Source organism: Pseudopipra pipra, chromosome 1 (genome assembly GCF_036250125.1).
Source record: "Pseudopipra pipra isolate bDixPip1 chromosome 1, bDixPip1.hap1, whole genome shotgun sequence".
NCBI lineage: Eukaryota > Metazoa > Chordata > Aves > Passeriformes > Pipridae > Pseudopipra > Pseudopipra pipra.
Genome location: NC_087549.1, coordinates 87,467,252 through 87,481,264, shown reverse-complemented (window position 1 = coordinate 87,481,264; position 14,013 = coordinate 87,467,252). Strand labels below are relative to the sequence as shown.

Genomic DNA, 14,013 nt, shown 5'->3' with positions numbered 1-14,013 from the left:
TGATACTGGGGGATTTCCTTGAGGCCCTTGTGCCTCTCTGCCAGAGTGCTGGGATCGTGTGAGAATCTTGGCTTTTGATGGAAGAAAAAGGGGTGGGGGAGGGGGAAGCTAATTAAGGAAAAAGCTTTCCAGTAGTCATGATTGTGTAGGGCAACTTACAAATAGGAAATGACTGTGAACTATGGTACAATAATAATCTTTCTGCCCCTAGCACAGCTGTATGAACTGTTCAGATGATATGCCAGAGTGGGGGGAGGAAATGGAGCCCTGCTCAATGCTGCAGGCCTTTTGCCACTGCAAAAGAAAGAGTGAAAAATTATTTTATCACTTTGGATGCTAACTCCTGACAGGCAGTGGCTTTAGCTATGAGGAAAGACGTGGTTGGTGCTTCCTACTCCTGGTTGCTCCCTTTTACCAAGGTTTACCTCAACAGTGGCAGCCCAATGAAGGGTGTGAAGGTCCATCACAGATTAACTCCTAAGCCTTAGGATGTTTTGCTAAATGAGGTGCTAGACAAGTCTGTGGAAATCTTGTTCTTGAATAATTATTTCTTTTAAATGTTAGGCCCTACCTGTAAAGATGAAGTGTTTCCTGGCCTTGCTTTTCAGTACTGCTGCTATTCTTTCCATCCTCTATGTTTATTGCTTCCACAGTGGATACAGAGATGTGAGCTTTCATTACCTGCAAGTTTCCATCTGGTCTGTTGGCAGCGCTCTGCATGAAAGGGACCACGAGAAGCTGGAGGTGCTACAGGTAAGCATCCAAATGGTAATCCTTGCTTCCCCAGTGAGGCTGTGCATTTTGTATGGTTAGGACAGCACGAAGAGGGCTCATGAGTGACAGAGCAAAAAATCAGTGATTGCTATTTGGCAGGATGTACTTAAAACTTTGTCAAGCTAGGCAAGTATCTCCATTGTGGTCTCTGACTCACGATTCAAATATGCTGGGAACATTTGAGGGGGCTGGGTCAGTTCTTTAAGCAGTGGGAAAAACAAGGCTTTAGTGCACCACGGGTCTGTCCTCTACTGTTCTGCTTTGAGGAAACTGGTGTGGCTGGTGGTGGGGAGAGGGAGGTGTTGTGAAACCACACACGCACACACGCACATGTGATTTTGATCCCTCCTTAAAGTGTTTCAGACTCATTTGACTGCTGTGGCTGAGCTGAACTGCTTCTGACTTGTCCTCCTTAAGGTGAATGGAGGACAAGGCTGTGCACTGTGGCTGGTGACAGCTCAGTCTCCACCTCTGCTGCAGCAGCCTGCCTGCGGTATGCAATGCAGAGGAGTTCATGGAGGGGCTCACCAGCCCCTTCCAGCTATTCGGTACCACTCTGTGGGCACAAGAGTGTCACAAACTGGCCAGTTAAACCAGGTTTGCAGCTCTGGTGTGTGGTCATTATGGTGGCAAAAAGCAGCCGGGCTTCTGGTGAATCAGGCTATGAGGGTAGGGAGGCTTGCTGGCAGCTCTGCTCTCCCACTTCCTTCCACTGCTGCAGATAAAGCTGTGCAACCTCCCAGGGAGAGGGTGCTTTTATGCCTTTACCAGAGGTGCTTTTGGTTGACATGAAGGAGAAGGCAGATATAGCCAGACATCCTCTCCCAGATCCTGTTGCATGGGTGAGAGTGGCTGCTGGCATTGGGATTGCTCCTTCATGGTTCTCTGGCTGAAGGCAACAACCCATTTGGGGATGCTTCCCGGAAAATACAATTGCAAAGTAGGCCCATGCTTTTAGTCTGTGGTTTTGCACCTTCTGCTCCTGGGAGGGGCAGGAGTGAAAACCGGGAAATGGTGCTGGAGAAGTATGGCCAAAAATGAGCAAAAAAGAGGTCCGGCTGTGCTCAGCTCAGAGCCCGGCTTCCTGTGTGTTCCTCCCTGCTATGATTCTGACCAGAAATTCCATTTTTGACCTGAAAAATCTTCCAGATGAAAATTAAATTATAAAAGTGATGTATTCCCACAAGAAACTTTGGTGTCAGCAAATAAGCATTTTTTTTAATGAAAAACTGTTTTATTCACACACAAAAAAAACCTGGCTCCCATTGATTCCATGCTAGAGCATTACCCTGGTAAAATCTCCGTTATTTTGTTTAATAAAAAATGATTATATTTTGCAATTAGCATCCATTAGGCGTACAAGTTGCAGTCCTGGCAGTCCTACTGAATGGGACACAGTTTGTTGGTGAGTTATTAAATTATGACCTATGCTATATCTGTGATTTATAAAAGGTTACTGGCAGTGAAGAAGAGGTATGGATGAATTGTGGGAGTGTTAACACAGATAACAAGATTTTCTTTCTTTTTGTACAAAAGATTGCCTGCTTTCTGCACAGCAAAAGTGCAAGCATTTTCCTCCAGACAAAGTGACTTGTAACACGGACTCTGTAAATATTTTCCGTATGCAAAGGTCTTTGCTCATGGTTGTTATTGGTTCCATATTTACTTGGGATCTTTACATGCAGAGGATGGCTTTTGGCTTGTGAAGAGAAACTTCTCTGAGGCTGGATGATTTCCCCTCGCACAATGAGTCTCTTCAGGATTGCATGTAATGCACAGAAAGGCTGCTAGGGGCAAGGTGCTTTTCTCCATTACAGAAAACTTTGCAAGCTCATTAATAAAGGCCAAATAAAATAAAGCTTGGAAAGTCAACATGTTCAGGAATATATGCTGTGCTGGGAAAGAAGTGGAGAGTAGGTGTGTATTTATGTGAACAAAAGAAGTCCAAAATGTAAACCATAATATATGTGTTAGCTCATTAATACATCTCATGCTGACTAATTCCAGGGGTGTTCCTGCTGCCCAGCAGCAAAAGTGCAAATAAGTGGACAGCTGTGATTTAGTGCCAAATATTTAAACGCATCGTGACAAGTCAGGCCACCCACACTCTTAAGTAAATAGAAATTCTGGAGAGTCATTTCGAACTGGGCTGAAGTGCAGAGCAGCCACTTTCATGTGCATCTCAGCCGCACGGCCTGCAAGTATTTGGGGCCAAACTTTGCCTTCTGTTACACCCTGGGAGCCCCCATTCACTCCACAGAGTTTGCACTGCGTAGAAGAGGGCAGAGCTGACTCTTGATGCTTATCTGACTTTTTCTAGCTCAGTAAGTACAATTTCACATGTAAATGTGAATGTGGAACAGATCTGGACTCGATTAGCTCCTGAATCCTTGACAAAAAGCCATAATTGTTTATCCAGATGATGCTTCTTTGTCTCTCTTTTATTTTCTCTACACTTTAAACCCAAGGTTTTAATGGGTTTGTAAAATAAATACATGAGTGTAGATGACAGTGGTATCAAAGGTGTGAAGAAAGCCCTTTCCTTCTCCTCAGCAGGACTGGGTGTACATTTCAGTTGTGCTCTTCAGAGCCTTGGGCAGGGGTGGCTGCAGATCTGAGGGTAGGAGGGAGGGTATTTCCAAGACAATACTTAGCCTAGGGCTTCCATTACAGATGTGAAAGACCTGTGATATGTATCTTTTTTTTTTTTCCTGGTAGGCAGTGAAATCTATGCTAGTGGCAATATCTGGGGCACAGGATTGTTGGGGGAGGGAAAAACAAGGGAATATGAAAAAAAATTGTATCTATCAGGGTAATCTAGTTTAGGAACACAAGTAGTAAAACATTTTAATCACAGTCATACGGCTGTGTCAGTGCAGGGTAGAATTAAGGCTATTTGTATGCCTTGGTTGCATACTGCCACACTTCAACAAGTTTGAATTTATTTTAAGCATAACTTTAACTCTGAATTCCCTGGTTTTGTAATGCCTGGTCTGGAAATAAGTGCAAACTCTTTGTATTGTACTTTACTCTTAAAATAGGCTTTCCACTTTAGCTCCGTTTCTTTTGGCTTGGCAAGAGCATGGGCTGTCATTTCCTGCCCTCCTGGGTTTGCTGTTTAAACGGAGAAGGCGGTGTTTCTGAATAAAGGAACACAGCAGTAAAAACTGGGATGGGAGATGGATGGCACACGCAACAGGCACTCCCAGGGCTGCTGTGTGTACAGCCCAGTTATTGCTTTAACTGCCCATGCCTGACTACCTCCTGCATGAATATGTGGCTACCTTTGGCACTGAGATGCTATCCTTGGAGGTAGAAGAAGCTCACAGGGGATCAGAATTTGCAATTCAGTTTCATGCTGTGGAAGTGACATTGTGATGTAAGCTCCCAGTAAGGCCACTGGAATTGGTGGGATGATGCTCAGGTCACACTACGTCACCTGTGGTCTTGGCTCACAGCTCTGGGGCTTCATGCTGTAGCTCTCCATGTGCCACGACAGAGAGGCTCCACCTGGCTGGTCACAGCTGGCCAAGCGACATGCCCAGGAATGGGGCACAGAGATAGTCCCCTGCAAGTGAAATTACTCTGCCTCCCCACAGGGGAAATCGCCTCCTGTGACAAAAGAGGGCTGGTGGCTCAGTGAGCCCTGGGGATGGAGTCAGCGTCCTGGCTGTTTTTAACATGAGTTCCTTTGGATGAGACTTCTTCTTGACAGGGGGGAAATGGCATCATTCCTGAAGCTTCTCTGCCTTGGCTTCTGCGTGCAGCTGTTACCTCCTCACCCCAATCCCGATCGTTCTGGTGGGCTTCTTGCTTTGCTACACATCTGGAGACACAGTGCCTGTCTCCCCTCTTTCCCTTGGTCTCCTGTGGAAAGCTACCTCACTCTCTCATTTCCCTCCCAATGTACCCATGCCCTATCCCCTGACTAAAGCAGAATTTCCCTCTTTTTTGGCAGCTGGCCTTCCCAGGGGCCCAGACTAACAGAAGCCTGAGCCCTAGCTGCCTGTGCCTTGGCCAGAGCAGAGTAACTATTCTCTGAGAGATAATGTTGCCTTAAAGGAGAAGGGATTATTTATTTCTCCATCTATTTTCCCACCATGCTTATCTGTTTTTTTCTCAGCTCCCATTGGGAGAGTGATACTTGTGCCTGGAATCTGCTACCACCCAGTTACCTACGGGGAGTTCCCCTCTTCCTGCACAGTATTCCTGGTTGTGGAGTTTGTCTTTGAGGCAGGCTTTCCATAATTAGTCCTAGCCTTGCTCTTGACTTTTAGCGAGCTCTGGATAAGGCCTTTCCAGGACTTGCAGCTCTCCTCCAGCTCGGTCCTTGCAAGCCAAGTGATGAGGCTTCCAGGGCTTCTCCCGCGGGATGGTTCCAGTGCACGCATCTCACTGTCAGGAAGCTTTTCCTGACGCTCAGCCTAAATTTTCCCCTTTTCAAATGTCATCCTGGCACTCCTACTTAGCATGCACTTTCTGTGTGTCTCACTCTCACCAGGCAGGCTGTGCTTTTCTCTCTTGCTGCCTGGGCTGTTTCTGGTGCTTGCTGGCTGTCACCCACTTTTCTCACACCCGCCTCAGCTTAGCCAGTCCAAGCACATTATCTTACAGCTCATTCCCTTTATAAATCAAACCTTCCAGGCTTTTTCTTTTTCTTTTTCTTTTTCTTTTTCTTTTTCTTTTTCTTTTTCTTTTTCTTTTTCTTTTCTTTTCTTTTCTTTTCTTTTCTTTTCTTTTCTCTTCTCTTCTCTTCTCTTCTCTTCTCTTCTCTTCTCTTCTCTTCTCTTCTCTTCTCTTCTCTTCTCTTCTCTTCTCTTCTCTTCTCTTCTCTTCTCTTCTCTTCTCTTCTCTTCTCTTCTCTTCTCTTCTCTTCTCTTCTCTTCTCTTCTCTTCTCTTCTCTTCTCTTCTCTTCTCTTCTCTTCTCTTCTCTTCTCTTCTCTTCTCTTCTCTTCTCTTCTCTTCTCTTCTCTTCTCTTCTCTTCTCTTCTCTTCTCTTCTCTTCTCTTCTCTTCTCTTCTCTCCGAACCTCTTTTCTTTTCTTTCTTTCTTTCCTTTTTTTTTTTTTTCCCTCTTAATTTCCCTCCCCTTCCCTTTCCTTTTTTCTGGTGTCTGCCACATGGTTCAGAACATTCTTTCTCCCATTTGGCAGGCAAGTTTTCTAGTGCAAAGTACTGACATTTCTTTGTTGCTGAGGGCAGCTGTCCTCCAGGCAACAAACGGCTGGGGATGGGTAAATGCACAACTGGAGGTCCTGGGAGCAGCCCAGACAGGTGCCCCTCAACTAGTGCAGTTGTCATGCAGACTCTCCAATACAGACTGAGCTCCTGCTGTTTCCTTCCTCTGTGTGGAGTCATGATCACTCTCCCCAGTTTGTCCTTTTCCCATGAATTTCATGGATCTGAGGGTACTAACTGGCTACTGAGTAAGATCTGCATGGGTAGATGGTGCGGTCAGTTCATCTCACATTGTCTGCCACTCCTTTCTCCTCAGAGAGAGGACTTCTCACACTCTTCCCCTTCTTCAGCCAGGGATCCCTCCCATGGGAGGAATTTTGCAAGGTGAGTCCTTCCCACAGGCTGCAGTTCTTCAAGAACTGCCCCATTGTGGATCCCTTCCACAGGATGCAGTCCTTCAGGAACAGGCTGCTCCAGTGTGGGTCACAAGTCCTGTCAGCAAACCTGCTCCATTGTGGACTCCTCTCTCCACAAGCCACAGGTCCTTCCAGAAGCCTGCTCCAGCATGGCCTTCCCACAGGGTCACAGTCTCCTTTGGGCATCCACCAGCTCCAGTGTGGGGTCCTCCACTGTGAATATATGCTCCACTGCGGAGATCCATGGGCTGCAAGGGAGCAGCCTGCCCTCACCATGGTCTTACCACAGGCTGCAGGGGAATCTCTGCTCCAGCACCTGGAGGACCTCTTCCCCCTCCTTATTCACTGGCCTTGGTGTCTGCAGGGCTGTTTCTCTCACATATTCTCGTTCTTGTCTTAGGCTGCAATTGCTCTTGTATGGCAACTTTTTCTTCTTAAACACTCAGAGGCACTACCACCATCACCAATGGGCTTGGCCTTGGCCAGTGGCTGGTCTGTCCTGGAGTCAGCTGGCATTGGCTCCATGGGTCATGGGGGAAACTTCCGTCAGCATCTCACAGAAGCCACCTCTGTAGCTGCCCCAGTACAAAAACCTTGACACAACCCAAATATACTGTCTTGGACATCATCTCCTCTCCAATTCATCTGGAAGCATTTCTTTCTAATGTTTCTAGAATCCCAGAAGGGAGCTTAATCCCTTCAGCATCCTCCTTGTGCAAAGCATACCTGGGGTGCCGGATGGCTGAGTAACCTCTCATGCACTGAGAGTCATTAGCATTTGAATTAGTGACATGAGGATAGGAGGCGATTATCCCATTTAACAGCTGTTGAGTGCTGTTAAAGGGACACCTTCAAGAAGAATGAACAAAAACGTAGTGGATTTTTCTCTTTTAGTAGGGGCTTCCCTGCCTCATATGAATATTGACAGCCTCTCATGCTTGAAAAGTGGCCCAGTTTCCACAGGGACATCTTATGATCTTTAAATTTCTTTTCTTTAGAGAGTTGGAAACCTCGGTACACCCACAGCATGCCAACAGATGAGAGTGAGAAAGTGGAACTGTCCCCAAACAGAAAGGGAAGTGGTTCCAGGTATTTGGGAGCCAGGCTAAGCCAAGCGTAAAGAGAACAGTCATAAGAAAGCTGCACAAAGAAGCAAAAGTTGAAGCATCTCCTCTGCTCTGGAGTGCTTCAGCCATAAGATGAACAAAAAATCTCTCAGGATTTGGCTAAAGCCAGAGAAGTGCATTTTGAAAGTGTAGGATCTACTCAACATATTGTATAAGGAAACTTTTTTTGTGCAGGATATTTTTTCAATAGAAAACAAAAACTAGCAGGAATTATTACAGTTATTAGTGTAGGTAATGCTTCAATACAGATAAATTTCTCTCCTGGTCCATGACTCCATTTCTCTTGGCAGTGTGTTAAGCAAAAAAACAAAGTTCCAGTTCTTGTCGTCAAAAGGAAGCATTGTCTGGACTCCTGCATCTCAAACATGACTCATTTTGAGGCTTTACCTTTCTTTTAGAGTAAGCTGAACAAGCTAAGGATGCTGCACTTTCACAAGGATTCATCTATGTCAGCTCCCACCAAGATGCTGGTGACTGGCCTCGTAGCCTTTCAGAAGGTCTGACTCCTCATTCAGGTGTGTTGCTGATGCCCAATCCCCTTTCTGAAAGCTAGCTCAGACTGGGTACATTGAGATGTTTCTGGAAAGTTGGCTTCCTTGTCCCCCCAGAGAGCAGCATCTCACAGAAGACAGAAATAATCTCCCATGGTTTTTGTCTTCAGTGGAGAGTGAAGAGGCACAGTGCTGTGGGAAAAATGAAGTGTCTTTTTTGTCTCCCTGTGATTTGAAGTTGGTGGCAAGAGGTGTGCCTTGGGTTGGGTTAACACTTCAAGGTGAGAAAATCAGTTTAAGATGGTGAGGTTGTCCCTGGGGCAGAAGTGACGAGAATGGGCAAACAGTTCTCCAGCCTCTTCTGTGAAACTGAAGGTTTTGCTTCCTCTAGGATTGAAGGGGATAAATCTTTTCTAACAAGTCAGAGGAGTCTATGAAAAGTCAAGACTTTTCCACTTGACTTTTCAATTTCTTTCAATACATTTTTTCCTCTCTCTCTATAATCTCTTCTTTCTCTTGCAATGAACTTCCATTGAGGTAGGTGCAGTGGCAATATCTAAGCAAAGGTGAGGATATAGAAACATTTGTAATGTTAAGTAACATCCTTCCTGTTATTTTGTCCTTCATTGTTTTTACCCTCTGTGATGACCACTTACAGCCTAATTAACATAGGCATTATTTCCATACAAAGTAGTGCTAGCAACAAAGATGAACAAATCTCTTTTTAAGCTTACTTGTTTCTAAGAAGGCCTTTTTTATACCATCCTTAACACTTATCTGACCAATAAATCTGAAAATACATGCAATGGTATTTATTGTGTTGTTACATGTATCTCAAAGCAGATGGTGAGCCAGTACCAAAGCTCGCATTTTTACACCTTTATGCAGCATCTGGGGAGCTGGATTAAATTCCTGCCCATCTTGGGGCTTCACACAGACCTCTGCCTCTATGGCAAGCGCCTCACAACTGCTGCCAATCCCGACCACATTGTTTTAAGGTATTTTTCTTCATATAGAATGAATAGAAGAATGCTGACAACACTTCTTCCACCTCCCTGTCACCCCTGCCCACAAGTAATATTTCCAAAGAGCGATGCCAAGGTTTTGAGCCATCATTGCATGCATTGCTGGTGTCTCAGTCACTTGGGTGCCCTCATGTTTTTTCATACCAGGTGGCCCAGTTCAGCTGATATTGCAGCATCCCTGGGCACTGTGTGTGGGCTGTATGGTGAGGCAGATGCAGGGAGCTGGGGGTGCTGCAGGATGGAGCCCAGGGCAGAGGGCTGAGCCCTCTTTGGTCACTTGACATGGAAAAAGGAGTGGGAAGCACATCTCACTGATCTAGGACAGAAGCTGAGCGTGTAGCAAGACTCCGCATGACATTAAACCATCTGAAGGGCCGTTGTTAATCACCATAAGGAGATCAAGCAGGTCTGTCCTGTAACCAGGGCTAGCAGCAGGCTGTGTGAGACTCGGGTGACCCTGAGACACCAGGAGGTGCTTTGACTCATTCCCATGCAGAGCAGGAAGGAGAGGGCAATGGCAAAAGGGTCTGAACTGCAGCTTGTTTGAGAGACACAGAAGCCCACTTGCCATGGCCACACAGAGTCAGTGCCTAATACTGTGGGCATCCTTGCTGTGCCATAGCCACTGGCGGGGTGAGGGTCCATGCCAGCCCATAGGCTGTTCCACCCGCTCTTGCAGTTTGTCCTGAGGCTCACTCATCGCTCCTGGACGAGTGCTTGCTGGCCCTATAAGCATCCCCTGTTCGAAGCCTGTGGGGTTAAATGTGGGAGATGGGTGTTGCCAGCAAAAGTGAAACCCACTTGTGGAGTTTCCTTGGGAAAATCCTCCCTGCTGAGGAGTTCAGCAGTGAAGCAGCACTGAAACCTACTCATATTTCTTTGGGTAACACCCAGGCCTGGGGAAAATCTCCCAGGAGATCACCCTCAAACACACACACACATACACACACACAGACAGACACACACCCCTCATCCCAAAGCTCTGCCCTTCCACTTGCCACCCAAGTGTAGAGGGTTATTAGGCATAAAGGGTTCTTTCACTGAAATCTGACCTGCATGGGGCGGATATCTTCTTCTGGATTCATTACCATAGCTCCCATTTTTTAGAGACAAGTAGATGTACGATGTGTCTGACATCTGTTTTGGAATGAGATGAATTGCATCTTCAATACATTTGTTTCTCAAGTGGATCTGACATCCTTCTGTAGCCAGTGAATTCCTTCACCTCACACAGCCACCTTTGTCATCTCTGTAGCCTTCATTGCCACTCCTCTCTTGCAGCATCCACAGTTTTCATCATCTTTCCTGTCCTTTTTATCACTTTGTTTTCAGAGGCCTCAGATATGGGTCATTCCTTTCCATTCATGTGGTCCTTCTTTCTCCTGCACAGTGCCTCACCGTGTAACTCTCCCCTCTGCCCTCCTTGGAACCTGTGTTTCTCCATGATGCTGTGTCTTCTGCTTATTTTCTCTGGCATAATGTATCACAATTCCCAATCTTCTCTTGCAGTCTCTCATCCCCATATCCTCTCTTTATGCCTCTCTCTTCCCCTGGGCAATGGCTTGCTGCCTCTTTGTTGAACTTGATTCTTTGGGAAACACCCGTGTTAGCTCCCTCAAGCTCTGCCTGCACAGCAGGCTCCAGCACAGCATTCTATTACCTTGCTTACCTCTCAGCCAGCCAGCAGTTAAGCACTGATGGACAGATCTTCATGGGCAGAAGAAGGAGCTTTATATTGGAAAGATACTTAGCATTTTATAAGGGAAGACAGGCCTAGGGATGTGCAGTCAATTCACCTCCCTGGGATTCACTGAGCTTCCTTCTCTCTACGTTCCCCTCTGCAGCCAAGGCCAGGCACGAGAGTACCCATTGCATGTCCCACTGTCCTTGACCAAACACAGGACTCCTCAGGGCCCTTTCTCCAGCAGCTCCTGAATGCAGGGATCCCTTTATAACCTTATATCCACTACACAGGAATAGAATGCAGGGTAGTTAAGCTGAAAGCCTGCTCTGAAAGCCTGGAGTGTGACGCATAGCAGTGAGCTCAGCTGGGGAGCTCAGCAAGTTTGTGGCCTGTTCTCCCATCTAGTGTTGGACTTCTTCAGATAAGAGTGGACCTTCTTTCTAGGTAGTCCCCTGCTCCCCATGCTCCAATGAGCTCTTTCTTTTCTGCTGCTTCAGATCCAGTGATGTAAACTGGTGGGGAGAGAATGACTTCAGGCTGCAGGCTGTTTTCCCTTGTAGCTGAAGGGATGCTGCATTTATTACCTCTTTTCCCGAGAAAACACAATTCCTCAGGCTGATTGCACTCTGACACTGTCCCACAGTTATAAGAATGGCTGACAGATGCACTTTCACCTTTTGGGCAGTATTCAGGCCATTTTGGCAGTGAGATACAATAGACCAAGGAGCCACACCGGTTGAGAAGAGCTGTCTGGGGGAGACGGCCGTGTTTGGGAAAAGGGTGTTTCCCTAGGCATTACCTCAGAGACATTTGTCATTTATTTCAGATTTAATCAGGATACCACTGGCAGCACAGATGCAGACGAAGTCTCAGCATGGTAAATTCAAAAAACTCCAAGTTTAAATGCATGAGCATTTGCTGGTTTACCTCCAGACCAGAAAGAACAGTACCTGTTATTTCTTCCTGACACAGGAGACATTGCAAAGATCTGCAAACAGCCTTTTGCACATGCCAGAGCGTGCATCAAGTACACTCTGGACATTGGTTCTGTGGCTTTCAGTTTGGGGCTGTCAGCACAGTGATGTTTCCAAAAGTGGGACACGACGTCGCACTCATCTACAGCTGCCCTGCTCTCAAACGCACACAGATATCTGCACACAGACATCTGCAGGAGAAGGGAGGTACCCCTCTGGTAGAGGCATCAGCCGGATGGCAGCATGCCTTTGACCTAGAGGAAAGGAATGCAGCATCTCCTGGTGACTGAGAAAGCTTGGGTGGTTTTGCACATAGGAAGCTCTCTTAAATGTGTTTCCTCCAACCGCCTGGCCTTTTGTTTTTCAGCCATGCTTGATGCTGGTGTTGGAAAGCTGAACTCCCCAAAAGTGAACTTCCTCTCCTACTATAAACTGACCCTTGGGGTTGCTATAGCGACTGCAGAGCAGCCAGCGGGCTGTATAAACACTCCCTCCCGCTTCCCATCACACTAGGCCTGAGAGGCTGAGCCACGGGATGTGCGCAGTAACCTGGATTGTGCGGGTGGTTGTGAAATGCAAAACCGACAATTTCTCTGCTTCCTCCCTGCTTCCCCCACAGGGAGGCAAACCCAGCAGGCTGGTAGCAGGCACAAACACGCCCGTCCTGACGAATTTGGGCATATGGCATGGTACCGCAGAAACCAAACCCAGACATTCACCTGGGGAGCTTGAGCAAGATGTGGAAATATATGGTGCAACTGGATTCTCTGCAACATCTGATTCCTGTGGCCTCACTAACTGTTGAGCTTCCAGCTGTGAGGGGGGAGCGGTTTGGTACATACAATGTCACAGCTCCTTCTATGTAATTAATTGCAACAATCAACCGAGTGTGAAATCCATCAGTCTCTGGGTCCTCTGTTGCTCGCTTTGATGTCAGCTCTTCTTCCTTCATTTTCTTTCTTTTTTTTTTTTTTAATGCATTTCATTAAAGTCTGTCCCTGACTCTCTGAGCCACTTTCCAGACATTGATGTTTGTGTGTGACTGTATCCATCCCCATAAAAGCAGGTCAGGTGTTTCAACAGCAGCAGCCTGTGAGACAAATTGAAGCACAAGGGGAGGTGTTTCCCAGGCAGAGTAGGGTATGCATCCCCTCTGGCCACTGCAGATGTTCTTCCAAACTGGTAGGTACAGTTTAGCCAGGGATTTTGTGAGAGGTGAGCTAAACCACCCTGCCAGGAGGAGATAATCAGCTCTGCTCTAACTGCAGTGGGATGCAACTTGATGGGTTATCTTCAAGAAATAAGGTTGCTGTCCCATCACAACAGGCCTGTGACTGCTCCAAAAAGCACAAAGCACATCATCTCAAAGGTGTGTAAAATAAAGCATCTGCTTCATGCCATCAGGAGGGCCCATTCAAAAGTGCCAGGCATCCTGCCAAACACCCACCTACTCTGACTGCCAATACACACTTTTTGTTTTACTATTAAGAGATTTCCTGGCACAAGGATGGATGGACTCATGTGATCCCATTTTTATGTGTTAAGGGTGTCACTAACCAAGCTGATCAATAGGTACCTTTGCTCAGACACGTGGCTGTACAGTTGCAAGCTGTCCAGGGATTCCATGAATTCCCATCCTTCCTGCCACATTTGGAAATGTACACAACCTCTGCTAAGCAAGGTACTGGTAGAGGCAGAAGAGAAGAAGGTTTCTGGAAGAGTGCTTGTCTGTAATCCCAAACATGTCCCCATAATCCCAGCCTGTGACTCAGAGCCGGGGGGATGCAGAGGGTCAGTGTGGCCTGCTCATCCACTGCAGTGAGTCATTATGCCCCAAGGAGAAAAGGAGCCTTAAAGCCTCACTCTGATTGTTGTGAATGATGGCAGTGGGACAAGTTGCACAAAGTATGCTAAATCAGAGGCAATTCTGACACAACTCGTTACAATACAAAATAGGGACTGGCCCTATAGTGTCTCAGTAAACAGATGGCAGGTGCTGAGTCTGATTAAACAGGGTTTTCCGAATCACTTGCAGAGACAAATGAGAGGCAGGCAGAGGCATAAAGCAACACACAGTGCCTTCTAGGTCTCAATGGGTTTGCATTTCTCTGTTCGCTCTGTGCCTGCCTTATTACAGAATTTAAAAATAAATCAGCTGAATTAGTTGGTGTAAGTACACGGCCTTTCCTGCTCCTGTCAAAGGAGTGCCCCAGTGTCGAGCAGTGCTGCCAGCTTGCCTGAGCTCGATGCAGAAAACGTGGTGAATCGGTAATGTGACAATGACACTGATGCTCCCTTTACCCCTGAAAATAACATCACAGAAGTTAACAGCCTGCAAATCCCT

General features: G+C 46.6%; 1 long non-coding RNA gene across 1 annotated transcript in view; it reads left to right on the top strand.

Annotated features, from left to right (window-relative positions):
- Positions 1–12,775, top strand: part of LOC135418414 (uncharacterized) — a 65,235-nt gene extending 52,460 nt beyond the window's left edge. Inside the window, exons 11-12 of the long non-coding RNA XR_010432431.1 lie at positions 654–753; positions 11,522–12,775. This is a non-coding gene — a long non-coding RNA (uncharacterized LOC135418414). The remainder of the gene's footprint in view (positions 1–653; positions 754–11,521) is intronic.
- Positions 12,776–14,013: the final 1,238 nt, after the last annotated feature.